Below are 18,116 nucleotides of genomic sequence, written 5' to 3'. Positions count from 1 at the left end.
ACAGGGGAAGGCCCAAGGGGGGCGCACCAGCCCAGTAGGGGCTGGTTCCCCCCCCCCCACTTCAGCCGATGGGGCCCTCCGGGATAGGTGGCCCCACCCGGTGGACCCCCGGAACCCTTCCGGTGGTCCCGGTACAATACCGATTACCCCCGAAACTTTCCCGATGGCCGAAACTTGACTTCCTATATATAAATCTTCACCTCCAGACCATTCCAGAACTCCTCGTGACGTCCGGGATCTCATCCGAGACTCCGAACAACTTTCGGGTTACCGTATACTAATATCTCAACAACCCTAGCGTCACCGAACCTTAAGTGTGTAGACCCTACGGGTTCGGGAGACACGCAGACATGACCGAGACGACTCTCCGGTCAATAACCAACATCAGGATCTGGATACCCATGTTGGCTCCCACATGCTCCTCGATGATCTCATCGGATGAACCACGATGTCGAGGATTCGATCAATCCCGTATACAATTCCCTTTGTCAATCAGTACGTTACTTGCCCGAGACTCGATCGTCGGTATCCCAATACCTCGTTCAATCTCGTTACCGGCAAGTCACTTTACTCGTACCATAATGCATGATCTCGTGATCAACCACTTGGTCACATTGAGCTCATTATGATGATGCATTACCGAGTGGGCCCAGAGATACCTCTCCGTCATACGGAGTGACAAATCCCAGTCTCCATTCGTGCCAACCCAACAGACACTTTCGGAGATACCCGTAGTGTACCTTTATAGTCACCCAGTTATGTTGTGATGTTTGGCACACCCAAAGCACTCCTACGGTATCTGGGAGTTGCACAATCTCATGGTCTAAGGAAATGATACTTGACATTCGGAAAAGCTATAGCAAACGAACTACACGATCTTTGAGCTATGCTTAGTATTGGGTCTTGTCCATCACATCATTCTCCTAATGATGTGATGAAAGTGCAACTATCCCTAGGTGGTTTTGGTAATTCATAACAACATATGGCTCATTGAGCTAATGCTGTTCCAAGATGATCATTTCAGGAAAGTTCAATGATTGGCATGGCATGGATGGTGAAAGTGGAACCCTCAAAATGCTAAGGACAAAGGATTGTCTCTAGCTCATATGCTTAAGACTCTTCATTTTACATTTTAGTGGTCCAAGATCACATTGAGTCCATAGGAAAAGCCAATACTATCAAGGAGGGATGAGGTGTTGCTTAATGAGCCTCTTGCTTCATGTGCTTAATGATATGCTCCAAAATCCTCAGCTACTTTCCCATATCCACATTTGACCTAAACCCAAAGCCAAACTCGGCCCTACCGATTCTTTCAACCCGGCGCCACCGAGTTTCACTTGTCATAGCCATTGCCAAACCCTAAGCAAATCAGTTCTACCGATAGGGATCTCGGTCTCACCGAGATGGGATTGCAATTTCTCTGTTTCCTTTTCGTAACTTTTCGGTCTCACCGAAAGAGCGGATCGGTCCCACCGAGATTGCAATGTAAACTCACTGCTTCCTTTTCGTAACATTTTGGTCTCACCGAGAAGAGCGAATCGGTCCCACCGAGTTTGCCTGACCAACCTTCTGGTTAGCTTATTACCAAATCGATCTCACCGAGTTTGTGTAATCGGTCTCACCGAGATTACGTTATGCCCTAACCCTAACCATATCGGTCCTACCGAGTTGCATGTCAGTCCCACCGAGAATCTCTAACGGTCACTAGGTTTACTATTTTGGTCCGACCGAGTTTGTTGATTCGGTCCCACCGAGATTGGTAAATTGTGTGTAACGGTTGGATTTTGTGTGGAGGCTATATATACCCCTCCACCTCCTCTTCACTCGTGGAGAGAGCCATCAGAACACATCTACACTTCCAACTCATATGTTCTGAGAGAGAACCACCTACTCATGTGTTGAGGCCAAGATATTCCATTCCTACCATATGAATCTTGATCTCTAGCCTTCCCCAAGTTGCTTTCCACTCAAATCTTCTTTCCACCAAATCCAAATCCTGTGAGAGAGTTGAGTGTTGGGGAGACTATAATTTGAAGCACAAGAGCAAGGAGTTCATCATCAACACACCATTTGTTACTTCTTGGAGAGTGGTGTCTCCTAGATTGGCTAGGTGTCACTTGGGAGCCTCCGACAAGATTGTGGAGTTGAACCAAGGAGTTTGTAAGGGCAAGGAGATCGCCTACTTCGTGAAGATCTACCGCTAGTGAGGCAAGTCCTTCGTGGGCGATGGCCATGGTGGGATAGACAAGGTTGCTTCTTCGTGGACCCTTCGCGGGTGGAGCCCTCCGTGGACTCGCGCAACCGTTACCCTTCGTGGGTTGAAGTCTCCATCAATGTGGATGTAGGATAGCACCACCTATCCGAACCACGGGAAAAACATCCGTGTCTCCAATTGCGTTTGAATTCTCCAAACCCTTCCCTTTACATTCTTGCAAGTTGCATGCTTTACTTTCTGCTGCCAATATACTCTTTGCATGCTTGCTTGAATTGTGTGATGATTGCTTGACTTGTTCTAAAGTAGCTAAAATCTGCCAAGAACTAAAATTGGGAAAAGGTTAAGTTCTTATTTGGTCAAGTAGCCTAATCACCCCCCCTCTAGACATACTTTCGATCCTACAAGTGGTATCAGAGCTTTGGTCTCCATTTGCTTTGATTTCCATAGCTTTTGGTGGTCATAGCCTTGGTTTCAAAACCTAGGAGAGTATGGCATCTAGCGAGGGAAATTATCACCGTAGAGGTCCTTACTTTGATGGTACTAATTTTGCTAGTTGGAAGCATAAAATGAAAATGCATATTCTTGGACATAACCCCGCCCTTTGGGCTATTGTGTGTGTTGGTTTGAAAGGTGACTTCTTTGATGGGAGAGAACCAAACCGTGAAGCTACCGGGGATGAGTTGAAGATGTTGCAATATAATGCGCAAGCTTGTGATATTCTCTTCAACGGATTGTGCCCCGAAGAATTCAACAAAATCAGCCGTCTTGAGAATGCAAAGGAAATTTGGGACACTTTGATTGATATGCACGAAGGTACCGACTCCGTCAAGGAATCCAAATTGGATGTGCTTCAAAGTCAACTTGACAAGTTCAAAATGAAGGATGGTGAAGGTGTCACTGAAATGTACTCTAGGCTTGCTCTCATCACAAATGATATTGCCGGCTTAGGAAGTGAAGAGATGACCGATAGATTCATCATCAAGAAGATTCTAAGAGCCTTGGATGGAAAATATGATACCGTGTGCACATTGATCCAAATGATGCCCAATTACAAAGATCTCAAGCCAACGTAGGTAATTGGAAGAATTGTTGCTCATGAGATGTCACTTAAGGATAAAGAGGAACTTCACAACAAATCAAGTGGTGCCTACAAAGCCTCATGTGAAGCCCCTACATCATCAAGTGAGAAACAAAACTTCAATGAAGAATTGAGCTTAATGGTGAAAAACTTCAACAAGTTCTACAAGAGTAGAAGCAAAGATAGAAGCTCCAAGTCAAGGTCCTACAATGACAAAAGATCTTCTAGTCGAGAGCGAAACTGCTACAATTGTGGAAGGCCCGGACACTATTCCAATGAGTGTACGGCTCCCTACAAGAGAAGAGAAGACTCTCCAAAAAGAAGAAGAAAAAGAGAAGAATCACCACCAAGAGAGAGAAGGAGTAGAGATGATCGTTATGAACGAAGACACTCACGGAGAAGCAAGGATTCGGAAAGGAAGGAAAAATCATCAAGGAGCTACACAAAACGAAGACATCAAGCTCATGTTGGTGAATGGGTATCCGGCTCCGACTCTGACAACCACTCCGAGAGAAGTTATCACTCTGATTCCGAATATACTCAAGATGAAGGTGTTGCCGGTCTAGCACTTGTGTCAACCAACTCCTACGATATATTTGACTCACCAAATGAAGGAATTGGAAGATGCTTCATGGCCAAAGGTCCTAAGGTAACACACCCCGAGTATGTTGATTTTAATAGTGATGAAGATGACTTGTTAGGTGATGATGATTTACTTGTTGACAACTCTAGTGATGAATACTATGATGAAACGTCAATTAATCATGCTAATCAAGATAAAACGAATGACAATGATAAGGAGAAGATTGAGGCTCTAACTAAAGAACTAAACACTCTTAAGTTAGCTCATGAAACTATCTTCGAAGATCATCAAGAACTTTTAAGAGCTCATGAGAAGTTACGCTTTGAAAAGCTCAATATTGAGCAAGAGCAAGAGTTTTTAAAGGCAATCAATGATGATCTCCGCAAGAAAAGTTCTTCTTACATTGCCAAGCGTTTACTCTTATCCACTTACATGCCTCAAGTCAAGTCTAGTAACAAGAACAAGAAAGATTCTTCATCTAGTAGTAACAATGATCATGCTAAATCCAATATTGTTGCTTCTAGTAGTTCTCTTGATTCCACTAATGATTCTCTTAGCCAAGTTACACTTGAGCAATAAAATAGCTTATTGAAGGGAATTATAGAGAAAGGAGTGTACAAAAGCCTTGCCGGGAGTAAGCAATTCGAGGAAATTGTGCGCAAGCAAGGAAGGCACCGGAAGAATCAAGGTGTTGGTTTTGAACGAAAGTTCAATGCCAATGGAGTTGAGTGGGAAGAAGATCAATACCCCAAGACAAAGTTTGTTCCTCAACAAGAGAAGTATCCTACTTCCTTCAAGGGGACACAAGCTCAAGATGATCTTCCACCACAAGACTACAAGCAAAAAGGAAGGACAAGCTTCAAGAGGAAATTGATGCATTTGAAGAAGCTCCTAAGACCTTAGTCAAGTGGATTCCCAAGACCACTTCAAGTTCCACTTCATCAAGTACGACTGCAACTCCAAGGATTCCCATCAAGATGGTGTGGATCCAAAAGAAGAAGAACTAGAGAGTTCTTGAGGGTGACTCCGCCAACATACTTCACTCTTATCATTTTGGCAAGAACAAGTGCAATCAACTTCCACATCTTGCACTAGTTCAAGGAGTCACAAACCCTCTTGTTGGTAAGACAAGGGACAAGGTAACCTAAAAGTTTCCATGGACATCATCTTGTGTGTGCATCACTCTATGTCTATGGATATCCTTGTTTGTTCCTTGTGGGACTAACCCATGTAGGTATTGAAAGTGCAATTCACTCAAATGGATAGCTCCAAGTGATCTACATCAACATTGAGCATCCACATCCTCAACATCTACATGAAGTCATCATCGACAAAACCCAAGGTTAGTTCATCCCTCTTAGGGGGGATATCACATCTAGGGGGAGCTTTACTCTAAGACTTGAGCTAAAGCAACTCTAAAGATGTGAACACAACAATGCTTTATGTAAAAGTGGTAACCCCACTTGAGCTTAAACGATGAGTATGACCTATGATCAAGTGTTCTCACTTGACTCCTAAGTCAATATACTCATATATAGATGACCTAGTCATCGCCAATTGCTTGATAGATGCTAGAATTGGTTGTGCATGCTTTGTCACATATTTCAATTGCCATTTTATTGTGTGAGCATGTTGGTTGCATATTTTACTCATTCGAGGACATCCACTTGTTGTTTTGATTGTTTGGTTTTATTTTCTTTTGCCAAGTGGATGGACAAGAATGCCTAAGAACCTCCTCTAGCTATCTATGTTTTTCTCGTCTCAAACTCTATTCATGCTACATCACAAAATTTGATCAAGTCAGATTCGAACCACTCTGTGTGAGGAGCACTCGGAGTCCCCGATTCGTCATAGACTTAAACTTCCAAAACCTCTTTGTGATTCTCGGTCTGACCGATATCCTACTTTCAGTCCTACCGAGATCATTAAGTTGATCTGAATTTTCGATCTCGGTGCAACTGATTTGAACCATTCGGTCACACCGAGTTGCAATAACTGTATACAGTTTTGCATCTCGGTGCCACCGAGTTGTTCCACTCGGTCACACCGACAGGGTCGGGCTATATATAGTCACGGGCAAAAATTTGGAAATTTCTCCGAAACCCTTCGCCCGCGTGATACCTCGCTCTGCCAACGTGGTCTTCGGATCGTCTCCTCGCCGCCAGCCGCCTCCAGTCGCCGGTCTCCATCGCCGTCAACGGAATTCAACCCCGCCGTTGCCACCATAGCGAGTCTCCACCGAACTAGGGTATGGACTCGATCTTTGTGCTATCCCCAATCTGATTCCTAGCACATTGTGATCTTATTGTTTCTAGCCATGATTGAAACACTCCTATCCAGTCAATGTGTTCGTAGAATAGGATTGATTCGAAAACTTTAGGGTTAGGTTTCCGCCGAAACCATCTCGGACCCACCGAGTTGAAAAACTCGGTCCCACCGATTTGGCTCATGCCATTGTACAAGTGAGACTCGGTCTGACCGAGAATTACTAATCGGTGTGACCGATTTTGGAATTTTGTGAAACCCTAGCAGTCTCGGTGCCACCGAACTGTGACTCGGTCTGACCGAGTTCACTAGTTTAGGTTCCAAAACTGCTTCGGTATCACCGAGTTTAAAAATCGGTAGATCCGAAATGATTTCTGTGGGAAACTAAAACTAAGATTTTGAATCATTCTTTTGCAAAAATCTCTGCATTTTGTGATGCTCATCCACTCTACCTCATCTATAAACTGTTCACAGGGTCAGCAGTCAGCTTGTTCATCATGTCAGATCAGAGTGATAGCCAAAACCTGTCAGAGCAGCAAGTGCACATGAGTGAGGGCACTAGTCCCTCCAGTTCCTCAGATGAAGGCAGTAGGAGCACTCCTAGTAACTTGCCAAAAGCTGCCACCAGACAAAGGAAGAAAAGAACCTCAGAATCAGAGGATGAGGACTATGTGGCAGAAGAAGAAGCCACTTCCAAGAAAGTGGTTAAGAAGGAATACAGCACTGCTGCTGCCACCAAGCCAGGCATGAAGCAAAAGGTTCCTGCAAAGAGAATTCCAATGTCTAAGGCCAGAGCATCTACTCAAGTCCCTTTGGAATCTGAACCCAAAGAGGCTGCTGCAGAAGGGAAGAAGAGGAAGGAGAGGATCAAAAAGACCACTGCTAGAGTGCTTGGGAGATCCTCAATCATGAGAGATTCTGAAGAGGAAGAGGAAGAAGAGGTTGCTGCACCAGCACCCAAGGCACAAAAGCTGATGGGTGATGCTATAAGATCAGGGGCTACTACATCCAAGCCCAAGGAAGCACCCATGGCTGCATCAAAGGCCAAGACAGCTCCAAAGAGGAACACAAGGAGCATACCAGCTGCTGAAAAGAACAAGGCCCCAGTGCATGACATTGCTAAAGAAGAAGAAGGTCAAGTGCTCAGGAAGCTTAAGCCCAAGATCCCATACCACAATGCTGCTCATCCTGTGGCTGAGGTCATGAATATCAGAAGAGATTCAGGGCTGAGGAAGTGGAGAGAAGCAGATCCGTATGCTTCAAGGAGAAGAACTGCTGTTGATTACAGGTTTCACACCAAGGAACAGCAAGATTTTTATGAGACAGTGCTGCTAGATAAGAAGCCCATAGTGTGTGACATGAGATGGGTTGATTGGAAATATATCAAGGAAAACGAAGAACACTATCCTGGAGTGTATGACAGCTTCAAGGGTTGTGGAGTTGCAGACTTTGTTGGGCAGAAGCTCACAAAGTGGAATGAAGAGCTCATCATGCAATTCTACTCCACAGCACACTTCTATCCAGATGGCAGGATAGTGTGGATGTCTGAAGGCACTAGATACCAATCTACAGTTGCTGAATGGGCTCAGCTGATCAATGCCCCAGAAGAGCAGGAAGATGACTTGGATATCTATGCCAAGAAAAAGATGGATCATAACTTAATGGCAAATATGTATAAGGAGATTCCAGTGGATGATCTTGAAACTCACCAGATTGGGTCTGTAAAACACTTGTTGTCAGGACTGCCTACGATCAATTGGATCCTTAGGCACACACTCTTGCCCAAGTCTGGAGATCACAGGATGATCAGAGGTCATGCCATTAACTTGCTACATATATTTGATGTGCCTCAGAAATTCAAGGTCATGAGCCTCATAGTAGAGACTATCAAGAGGACTGCAGCAGATCAGAAGAGGAGCTGTGGATATGCCCCACAAATTCAGGAGTTAATCAACTCAAAAATGGGCACAGGCACATACTTGTTGGACAAGGAACATTTGCCTATTCATCCAGATTTCGAGGACAATCAAGTTGTGATGAATGAAAATGAACCATCATCAGCTCAAGCACAAGCAAAGAAGGAGAAGGCAAGGAAGGAGAAAGCTGCCAAGATGCCAACTCAAGAGGAGGCATCTGAGTATTTCCTGAAAAACAAGCAAGAGCAGCTTAGTTACTTGATTGCATCCACACTGAGGATTGAGAAAGGACTGGCCACCCTCACTCAGAATCAGAAGAGCTTAGAGAGGATCATAGAACAAAAGTTCTATGACATGGATGTCAAAGTAACAGAGATTCAGTCTGCAGTGGAGCAACTTCAAGATGACATGCAGGAGAGGAGAGGGAACACTACAACTGATGCATTTGCCAGAGTGCCACGAGCTCAGAGGTCGACTGCAGTGCCAGTTCCTGACACCAGAGCCACCACCTCAGCTCCAGCCACAGCACCAGCCCAACCAGCTCCAGCATCTACTTCAGCTCCAGCTCCAACCACGTCTACAGAAGAATTCGTCCTTGGAGTGATCCAGACTCCACCACCACCAGAAGATCAAGCCTGAGAGTCGATCTAGCACTATGCATTTTCTAGGAACTTTTTGGTAACTTGTTGCCAAAGGGGGAGAAAAATGTATAGATCATAGGCTTCGAGAGAGAGAGAGAGTGTTGCTTTTATTCTCTCTTGCTTTATTTGGTGTTTTTTTCAAACTTTGTTTGCTTTTGGTTGAGATACTTTGATATGCTTGTGAGACATTGATGATCATGTGTTTGATCATAAGCTACACTTATGCATGCTTGATATATCTTATCTATCTTATGTGATCATTCACTTTCTTTGGTGATGAGTGCATGTATTTCATTCTTATCTTTTTGAGAGCTCCACCAAGATGTATGTGACATGGAAGAGTAACCCATGACTCTAACTCTTTGTGCATTTGCAGTCCAAAGCAAATTTTAAATATGCACAAATTTAGGGGGAGCTCTTACTTATCACATACTTCTCAAAGCAACGATATATTTCATTCTTATTATTGTTTGTCGAAGCTTTGATCTATATGTTGTCATCAATTACCAAAAAGGGGGAGATTGAAAGTGCAACTATCCCTAGGTGGTTTTGGTAATTCATAACAACATATAGCTCATTGAGCTAATGCTATTCCAAGATGATCATTTCAGGAAAGCTCAATGATTGGCATGGCATGGATGGTGAAAGTGGAACCCTCAAAATGCTAAGGACAAAGGATTGGCTCTAGCTCATATGCTCAAGACTCTTCATTTTATATTTTAGTGGTCCAAGATCACATTGAGTCCATAGGAAAAGCCAATACTATCAAGGAGGGATGAGGTGTTGCTTAATGAGCCTCTTGCTTCATGTGCTTAATGATATGCTCCAAAATCCTCAGCTACTTTCCCATATCCACATTTGACCTAAACCCAAAGCCAAACTCGGCCCTACCGATTCTTTCAACCCGGCGCCATCGAGTTTCACTTGTCATAGCCATTGCCAAACCCTAAGCAAATCGGTTCTACCGATAGGGATCTCGGTCTCACCGAGATGGGATTGCAATTTCTCTGTTTCCTTTTCGTAACTTTTCGGTCTCACCGAAAGAGCGGATCGGTCCCACCGAGATTGCAATGTAAACTCACTGTTTCCTTTTCGTAACATTTCGGTCTCACCGAGAAGAGCGAATCGGTCCCACCGAGTTTGCCTGACCAACCTTCTGGTTAGCTTATTACCAAATCGGTCTAACCGAGTTTGTGTAATCGGTCTCACCGAGATTACGTTATGCCCTAACCCTAACCATATCGGTCCTATCGAGTTGCATGTCAGTCCCACCGAGAATCTCTAACGGTCACTAGGTTTACTATTTCGGTCCGACCGAGTTTGTTGATTTGGTCCCACTGAGATTGGTAAATTGTGTGTAACGGTTGGATTTTGTATAGAGGCTATATATACCCCTCCACCTCCTCTTCACTCGTGGAGATAGCCATCAGAACACATCTACACTTCCAACTCATATGTTCTGAGAGAGAACCACCTACTCATGTGTTGAGGCCAAGATATTCCATTCCTACCATATGAATCTTGATCTCTAGCCTTCCCCAAGTTGCTTCCCACTCAAATCTTCTTTCCACCAAATCCAAATCCTGTGAGAGAGTTGAGTGTTGGGGAGACTATCATTTGAAGCACAAGAGCAAGGAGTTCATCATCAACACACCATTTGTTACTTTTTGGAGAGTGGTGTCTCCTAGATTGGCTAGGTGTCACTTGGGAGTCTCTGACAAGATTGTGGAGTTGAACCAAGGAGTTTGTAAGGGCAAGGAGATTGCCTACTTCGTGAAGATCTACCGCTAGTGAGGCAAGTCCTTCGTGGGCGATGGCCATGGTGGGATAGACAAGGTTGCTTCTTCGTGGACCCTTCGTGGGTGGAGCCCTCCGTGGACTCGTGCAACCGTTACCCTTCGTGGGTTGAAGTCTCCATCAACGTGGATGTAGGATAGCACCACCTATCCGAACCACGGGAAAAACATCCGTGTCTCCAATTGCATTTGAATTCTCCAAACCCTTCCCTTTACATTGTTGCAAGTTGCATGCTTTACTTTCCGCTGCCAATATACTCTTTGCATGCTTGCTTGAATTGTGTGATGATTGCTTGACTTGTTATAAAATAGCTAAAATCTGCCAAGAACTAAAATTGGGAAAAGGTTAAGTTTTTATTTGGTCAAGTAGTCTAATCACCCCCCCTCTAGACATACTTTCGATCCTACATGTGATCCCGTTATCAATGACATCCAATGTCCATAGTCAGGAAACCATGACTATCTTTTGATCAACGAGCTAGTCAACTAGAGGCTCACTAGGGACGTGTTGTGGTCTATGTGTTCACACATGTATTACAATTTCCGGATAACACAACTATAGCATGAACAATAGACAATTATCATGAACAAAGGAATATAATAATAACCATTTTATTATTGCCTCTAGGGCATATTTCCAACAGGTTTAGGGTTTATGCTGCGGCGACGCCTATACGAGAGGTAGCAGTGGCGGCGGCGGCGGTGGGGAAGGGTTAGGGTTTGGTGTGGCGGCGGGGCTATAGGAGAAGTAGCGGCGGCGGCGGCGGCGTGTGGAATAGGCGGCGGCGGCAGGGTGAGAGGGGCGGCGGCGGCGTAGAATGCGGCGGCGGCCTAGAGCGGAAGCGAAGAGAGATCGGTAGAAAACTGATACCATGTAGAAGACTATAGAATGCAACTCAATTGTATTCCATCGGAGTCGGTTACAATATATACAGGTGGTGTTTTGCATGACAAACCAACTAACCCTACAATATCTATAGAGATCAATCTATATAAGGCTAGAGATAATAGGAGAATCAGTGAGAAATAAATACAAAGATATCACGTATCAACACTCGTATCACCTTCAGCGCCAGGTAGAGGTGGCAGCGGTCACGGGAGCAACTAGTAAACGAGCGCTCCTTCGTGAGCCTCGCAACGATCAGCGCCACTTGGCGCGCTCTCAGCCATTCGCCACGTGTCGCGCTCTGGACGCTCCCTCCGGATTTTTTTATTTTTTTTTCTGCACGCGTTTTCGGCTTTTAAATGGTTTTTCCCGGGTTTTTTTCGACGTTTTGGTTTTCTCCCGGTCTTCCTTAGCTTTTCGATCAAAAAAGATTTTGAATTTTTTTTTCACGAAAAAACGCGTTCTCTTTTTTTTTCTTTCACGAAAGTCATGGTTTTTTTCGCGAAGAGGCACAGTTGTGCTTTAGCGAGAGTCACGGCCGTGCCTTTCAGAAACGAAAAAACATGTTTTCTATTTTTTTCTTTCGCGAGAGGCACGGTTGTGCTTTCGCGAGAGTTACGGCCGTGCCTCTTGGAAAGGGAAAAACAAAACGCATTTTCTGTTTTTTCGCGAGAGTCACGGTTTTGCTTCCGTGAGAGGCACAGTTGTGCTTTCGTGAGAGTCACGACCGTGCCTCTCAGAAAGGGAAAAAAATACACGTTTTTCGTTTTTCTTTCTTTCGCGAGAGTCACGGTTTTGTTTCCGCGAGAGGCACGGTTGTGCTTTCGCGAGATGCACGGCCGTGCCTCTCGGAAACGGAAAAAAGTGTTTTATGTTTTTTTCCTTTCACGAGAGTTACGGTTTTGCTTACACAAGAGGCAGGAGTGTGATTTCGCGAGAGGCACGGACGTGCCTCTTTCGGAAAGGGAAAAAATCGTGCTCCCGGTTCGGTTTTTTCGTCCATTTTTTGTGAAAAAAAAAGTTCGTCAAAACCTATCAACATGGGATCTAGTTTTGAAAATCTCGACGCGAGGAATCCAATAGTGAAAATGGTTCGAAATTTGAACGTTCGGTTTAAAAGATAAAACGTTTTGAATAAACGGATCTACGAAAAAAAGGAAAAACTCCCATATTACGACAAGTGACATGCTGCATCTACGCCACTTGTCGCGACGTGAGAAAGTAGAGTGTTCTTTGCAACGAGTACTCCTTAATTAGTGATTTTGAGCGGTCACGCACCCCAACTCCATGGGTCGGCCCAACTACCAGGCGAGCCACCGCTCATGACGCGGTGCTTGTCCTGATTCCCTGGCCGCTCATTCGGCAATTGACCAGTCGTGGTTGACTGGTCCATTCACCGTTGACTTTCATAGAAAATGTGAAAAATTCCAAAAAAAGGAATTAACAAGTGTTAATATTTTTATAAAAAATCATGAATTTGAAAAAAAGTTCATGGGTTCAAAAAAATATCATGGATCTGAAAAAGTTCATGGGTTCAAAAAAAGTTCACTAATTTAGGAAAAAGTTCATTGATTTTTTTAACAAAACTCATGAAGTTTGGAAAAAAAATTAGACTTAAAAGTTCATGAATTTGAAAATCGTGTATTTTTAAAAACATAGATTTCAAAATTTTCATCGATTTTGATTTTTTCCACAAATTTAGTAAATTTTCATCGATTTTTAAAAAAATACAGAAATTTGAAAAAAATGTGGATTTGAAAACTTTCTTCGATTTTGAAAAAGGGTTTACAATTTGAAAAAAATCATGGATTTTCATGTATTTAAATGAGTTCACGAATTTGAAGAAAGTTTTGAATTTGCAGAAAGTTCACACATTAAAAAAGGGAAATAAAAAAGAATGAAAAATAAAAAAATAAAAGAAAGAAATAAACTAAATAAGAATCATCTAGAAAACTGACCAGCGAAATGAAAAAACTAGGTTGGGAAGCTTCCCAAAACCAGGAGCTTCTGCGAGTAGAATAAAGAAGAGAAAAAAAGAAGTAAATAGGCACAACCGGTAAGGTTTCCTAGTTGATTACCGTAGTTTGAACTGAACGAAGAGCTCTAGAGTTTGAATCACTTCTCCCGCAACTTATTTGAAGGTTAACAGAAAATAGAAAAAGATAAATGTGTCGACCCGGTCGGGAAGGGGGGAGGTGACAAAATAGCCTTTAAGGGATGTTTGTTTCCAGAGACTTTTCAATGTAGGGACTAGAAAAAGTCTCTTTTAGAGATGTTTTAACCAAACGGGAAGAACTATTAGAGACTAAAAGTTGTTTTTTGGGATTAAATGAAGAAGACTCTCAAGAAGAGTCTTTTTAAAACTTTTTGAAACTTTTCCAACAATTTACCTCCCTGCATCCATTGCCTCGCCACCTCATGATGTTGTTTGGTTGTTATTTTTCTGTATACTAGAGGTAATATGGTCTTTTACATATCATTTAATAACTTTTAGAAAGAGATTAGAGACTTTTTAGTCACTGCAAATAAATAGAAAAGAATTTTTTAAAAATTAGAAACTTTCTAATTGAAACTAAAAAAAATTTAAGACTTATGAATCAAACGGAGGCCTTAACCAGCACTGAGGGCGTCAAATAGGAGTTGGGATGGTTGCCATCGCTGTCGTCGCTCACCATGATGCCAGCTAGGCGCCGGCAGGCCAACCCGCAGAATATGCAAGCAGGTACTACTATATTGATAATCTCTACCACCATCGTACACTAGTTTTGAAAGAGGGATTTAGCATCATCTACAGTGTTCCTGCCAAAACAATGCTAGGAGAGATGTCAGCCGTTAGAGCAAATTCAATGGAGCGATCCATTTCGTCCGTCCGCGTCCGTTTAGATTAGCACGGATAAAAGTAGCGATCCAACGCGCTGATTCAAACGGGCACGTATCCGTTTTTCGTTCGTGGGCGACTAATTCCCGGCCAAATTTTAAGTTGAATTTGTGTCAGCGCGGACACGAGACGGACGCGCGCGCGCCTACTTCTCTCCCCCGACCCGCCGGTCGGTGGCAGCCACCATCATTTCCACATTTTTCCAAAAACACTTCCGCCCGCGCGCGCTCCCGCCTCCAACCAGCCACGGAGGACGCCATCGACCTCGACCTCGACGCTGTCGCCGGCCTCGCCTTCCTCGCCTCGTCCGGCGCCGTCGCCCCTTCCGGAAAAGGCAAGGCTCGTGCCCCGCGCAAGATTGCCGCCGCGACCAAACCGAAGAAGGCGCTGACGCCCGGACAACGGGAAAGGGAGTCGGCCAAGAGGAAGGACCGAAGGCACGCCGCAGACGCGAGCGATGAGGCCGCCGCCGTCGCCGCCGCGCAGCAGGAGTTCACCAACGTCCGCGTCACGGCGGCAACGAGGGAGGCGCTCTACATGCTAGCACATCCTCGTCCAAGCTGTCGTCGCCGCCACCAGCACCGACTCGTCGGCGTTTCCTCGGATGGTGTTGCCCGACTCACCCTGCGCGTCGGCTTGCAACCCGGTCCCCGGCTTCCACGTCTACCCGCAAGCCTTCCGCCTCTCCGGGAAGTGCTCACCCGACGTGAGCGTGGTCGCGCCTTCCACACCCGCGCCCGCGCCCTTTTTTGCATGGTCGAACTCAAGTCCCCTCCTTTTTGTGTGCTGGCATGTGTGCCGGCCGGCTGGCGAGTGCGCCAACATGAACTTTGGTGATATTTTCTGAAGCCGACATTGTATGCCGGCGCTAGCATGATGTCGACATAAGACATGGCCGCAGACATGATCAGCCACGGGGCCCTTTTTATTTAAAAGTTGAATGCAGGTATAAAATGAATCAGCGCGTTAGACGCACTGCCGATTCAAATACAAAATTAAGCGGACGCCAGGCGGCCGACCGATACAAACAGATAAAAAACGAACAAATATGCTGTTTGTTTGTGTCGACCCGTTGGAGTTGCTTTTATCCTGCAAATCCGATGAATCAGGCAAGTGCGATCCAAAGAAAACGAGTCGTTGATTTGTATATACATCTGACAGCTCATGTTGAGCATCGGTCAACCAGGTTCCCATCTGGATGCTTCTCGGTTGAACCACCCCCGTACGCCCCAGTCGCCCCTGACGGTACGCCTTTTTCTCATCAAATAATCCTACATCTACGTAAACCCGGTACAAAGATAACCTGCCTGTCTAATCTTCTCTCCTAATTATCCATTAATATGGCTCCACATTGCTGTTTACGTAAAGTACGTCACAACTACGTATTACCTAGGTCTAGCCTTGCCCTTTTCTCATGCCACGCGTCGCGACTTCGCTTCCTCCTACTTGAACACCTCCACGCTCCTCCTGAGTTCTCATATGCGTACATAAATTGCTCTCAGAATCACCTCCACGCTCCTCCTCAGTTCTCATATGCGTACATGAGTATACGTTTTGCTCTCAGAATCACCTCCTATATTGTAAAGTTGTTTTGCTTCAACAAGTGGACCCATGCACGTTAGTCAAATACAGTGCCACATCAGCACACTTTACATTTATAAATGGGATTAGCACCGTATTTACACATTCATGTCAAGTTGTAGAACTAGCTCGGTGTATATTTTAAGTTCAGCCACTAAAGTGAACATCCATGGCAAGTTGAAGCATCACTGATGTTATTACCTCTTTGGAGAAACACTTACCCAACTCTATCGGGTGTCTCTCACTACTAACCAATTCATCGAAAGGGATACCAAACTGATATCCAATTTTTAGTTTTTACATCCTTGTTACAAAAAATTGGAATATCACAACCAAAAAGAGGCAAGTATTCTTAGTTTTTACATGCCTTATTACAAAAGAATATCAGTTCGGTTGTCCGCGCAAAAAGTTGGACTTTTTTGCCTCGTCGGACCGTCAATCTAAGCCTCGACGCTCAATCTACCGCCACTACTGTGTAGGCCGCCTCTGCCTCTGTCTCCTTCTCCGCCTCCATCTCCTCCTGCTCCGCCCTCTCTAACTCATCCTTCTGCCGATGTAACATCTTAAAACGGCGGCTTGCACGTTCATTCTTGCGTCGTCATCAAAATCCACCACCTTCAAGGTGAGCATCTTCGCGTACTCCGAAGCACCTGCGATTTCCACCTTCTCCTCGAGCATGGCCTTCTTCTCTTCGATCATGGCCCACTTCTCTTCGAGTTTGAGATTCTTCTCGTCCACCTCCATCAACAAGTTAAACCTCTTCGCCTTTTTTCTCCTTGACGTCAGAGCGCTTGACGTGTGCCTCCTTCGTCAAGATGTCTTTGAACCTCTCCGTCATCTTCGCCACCGCACCTTCTCGCTTTTGTCTTCGAACCTTCTCGATTTTGCCGTGTCACCAAGTTGATCTACCGGGCAATCGTGATGCTTGGATCCTCCACTACCTCCGTCTTCGGCAAGGTCTCCTCTGGGTCCATGCATCAGCACCGGTAAAAAAGAAGAGAGTAGGGGAAAAGGTCAAGAACTAGGTGGAGAGCGGCGGGGTGGAAGAAGAGTGAGGGCTTTTGCCGCGGAAACAGTGCGGCCAACTACAAAAGCGTGAGCTCGGCCTTAGTTTTGGGTGGGCCTGGGGTGTTAGAGTCCTACGTGGCTCGTGTCCAGACTCCCGCAAAGCCTGCCAGGTTTGGTTCCATTTTGCGGGGAAATTGTGGTCCAGACTTCTCAGTGTATCGATAATGGTTAGCGTTGGATGGCTTGTGCCTTGTGGGGTCCGGACTGATGCGTCCAGGATGATACGAGTGGTTTGTGGGTGTACATTGGAGGTGTACGTTGGAGATGCCCTTACCTTACATCAAAGCCTCTAAGACTAAATGCAATAGAGTTGGTACCCCAATTGCAAATCTGAAAGCCATGACCGTTACTCCGTCAGATAAGCACAATAATGACAAATACTTCCTCCGTTCCAAAATAGATGACTCAACTTTGCACTAACTTTAGTACAAAGTTAGTACAAAGTTGGGTAATCTATTTTGGAACGGATGGAGTATGACGGAACGGTTCACTTCGGTTATGCAAACAAAGAAGAATCACTACAAAATGACTGTATTCTTCCCATATAATGACATAACATAAAGAAAACTCGCACTGATTGCTGATATGCTCTAGGACGGAGTAGTTGTTTGTATATCTTCATGTGTTACCGCAAAAAAGAATACTGACAGCATGAGAGAAGCTACCAAAATAAATATCATTGTAAAGTTGTCCCGCAGTTCTTGATCATGGTACACAAATCGCATCACCAAGAGCCAAACCACCATTGCGAAGCTACATGCAGCTACACCGCCCTGGGAAATCATGGTAAATCTGTCAGAACGACATGATATCACACCACTCTGCCGCGCGGAGGATACGAAGGGAGCAGCGAGCTGAATAACCAATGAGTAAATTCAAGCGTGGATGGAGTACTAAGGGGCACTTTGGTTCGCATCCTGGCTTGCATGCCAGGCAAAAAGTCATGCCTGGATGTAGCCTAGAAAGTTGGAATTTTGTGCCTGGCCAGGCATGTATCATTTGGTTCGAGACCTGGCTTGGAGAGAGCTTACTAGAAAAAGTGCGTTGATTTGAGAGCTGGCCCATAGGAGAAACCGCGAACTGCAGTAGGATTAGGGCCAGGCAGGTGTGATTGGGATACCCAGGCAACCAATTTCTAACGCCTGGGCCAGGCTAAGACAAGTGCCTGGTGAGGGAGTCCTGGATTAGGGGCTCTCCGGATAGCCGGAC

This window comes from Triticum urartu, chromosome 6A, assembly GCF_056163025.1.
Source record: "Triticum urartu cultivar PI428250 chromosome 6A, HENAU_Tu73, whole genome shotgun sequence".
Classification (NCBI taxonomy): domain Eukaryota; kingdom Viridiplantae; phylum Streptophyta; class Magnoliopsida; order Poales; family Poaceae; genus Triticum; species Triticum urartu.
This window is presented reverse-complemented; position numbering follows the sequence as displayed.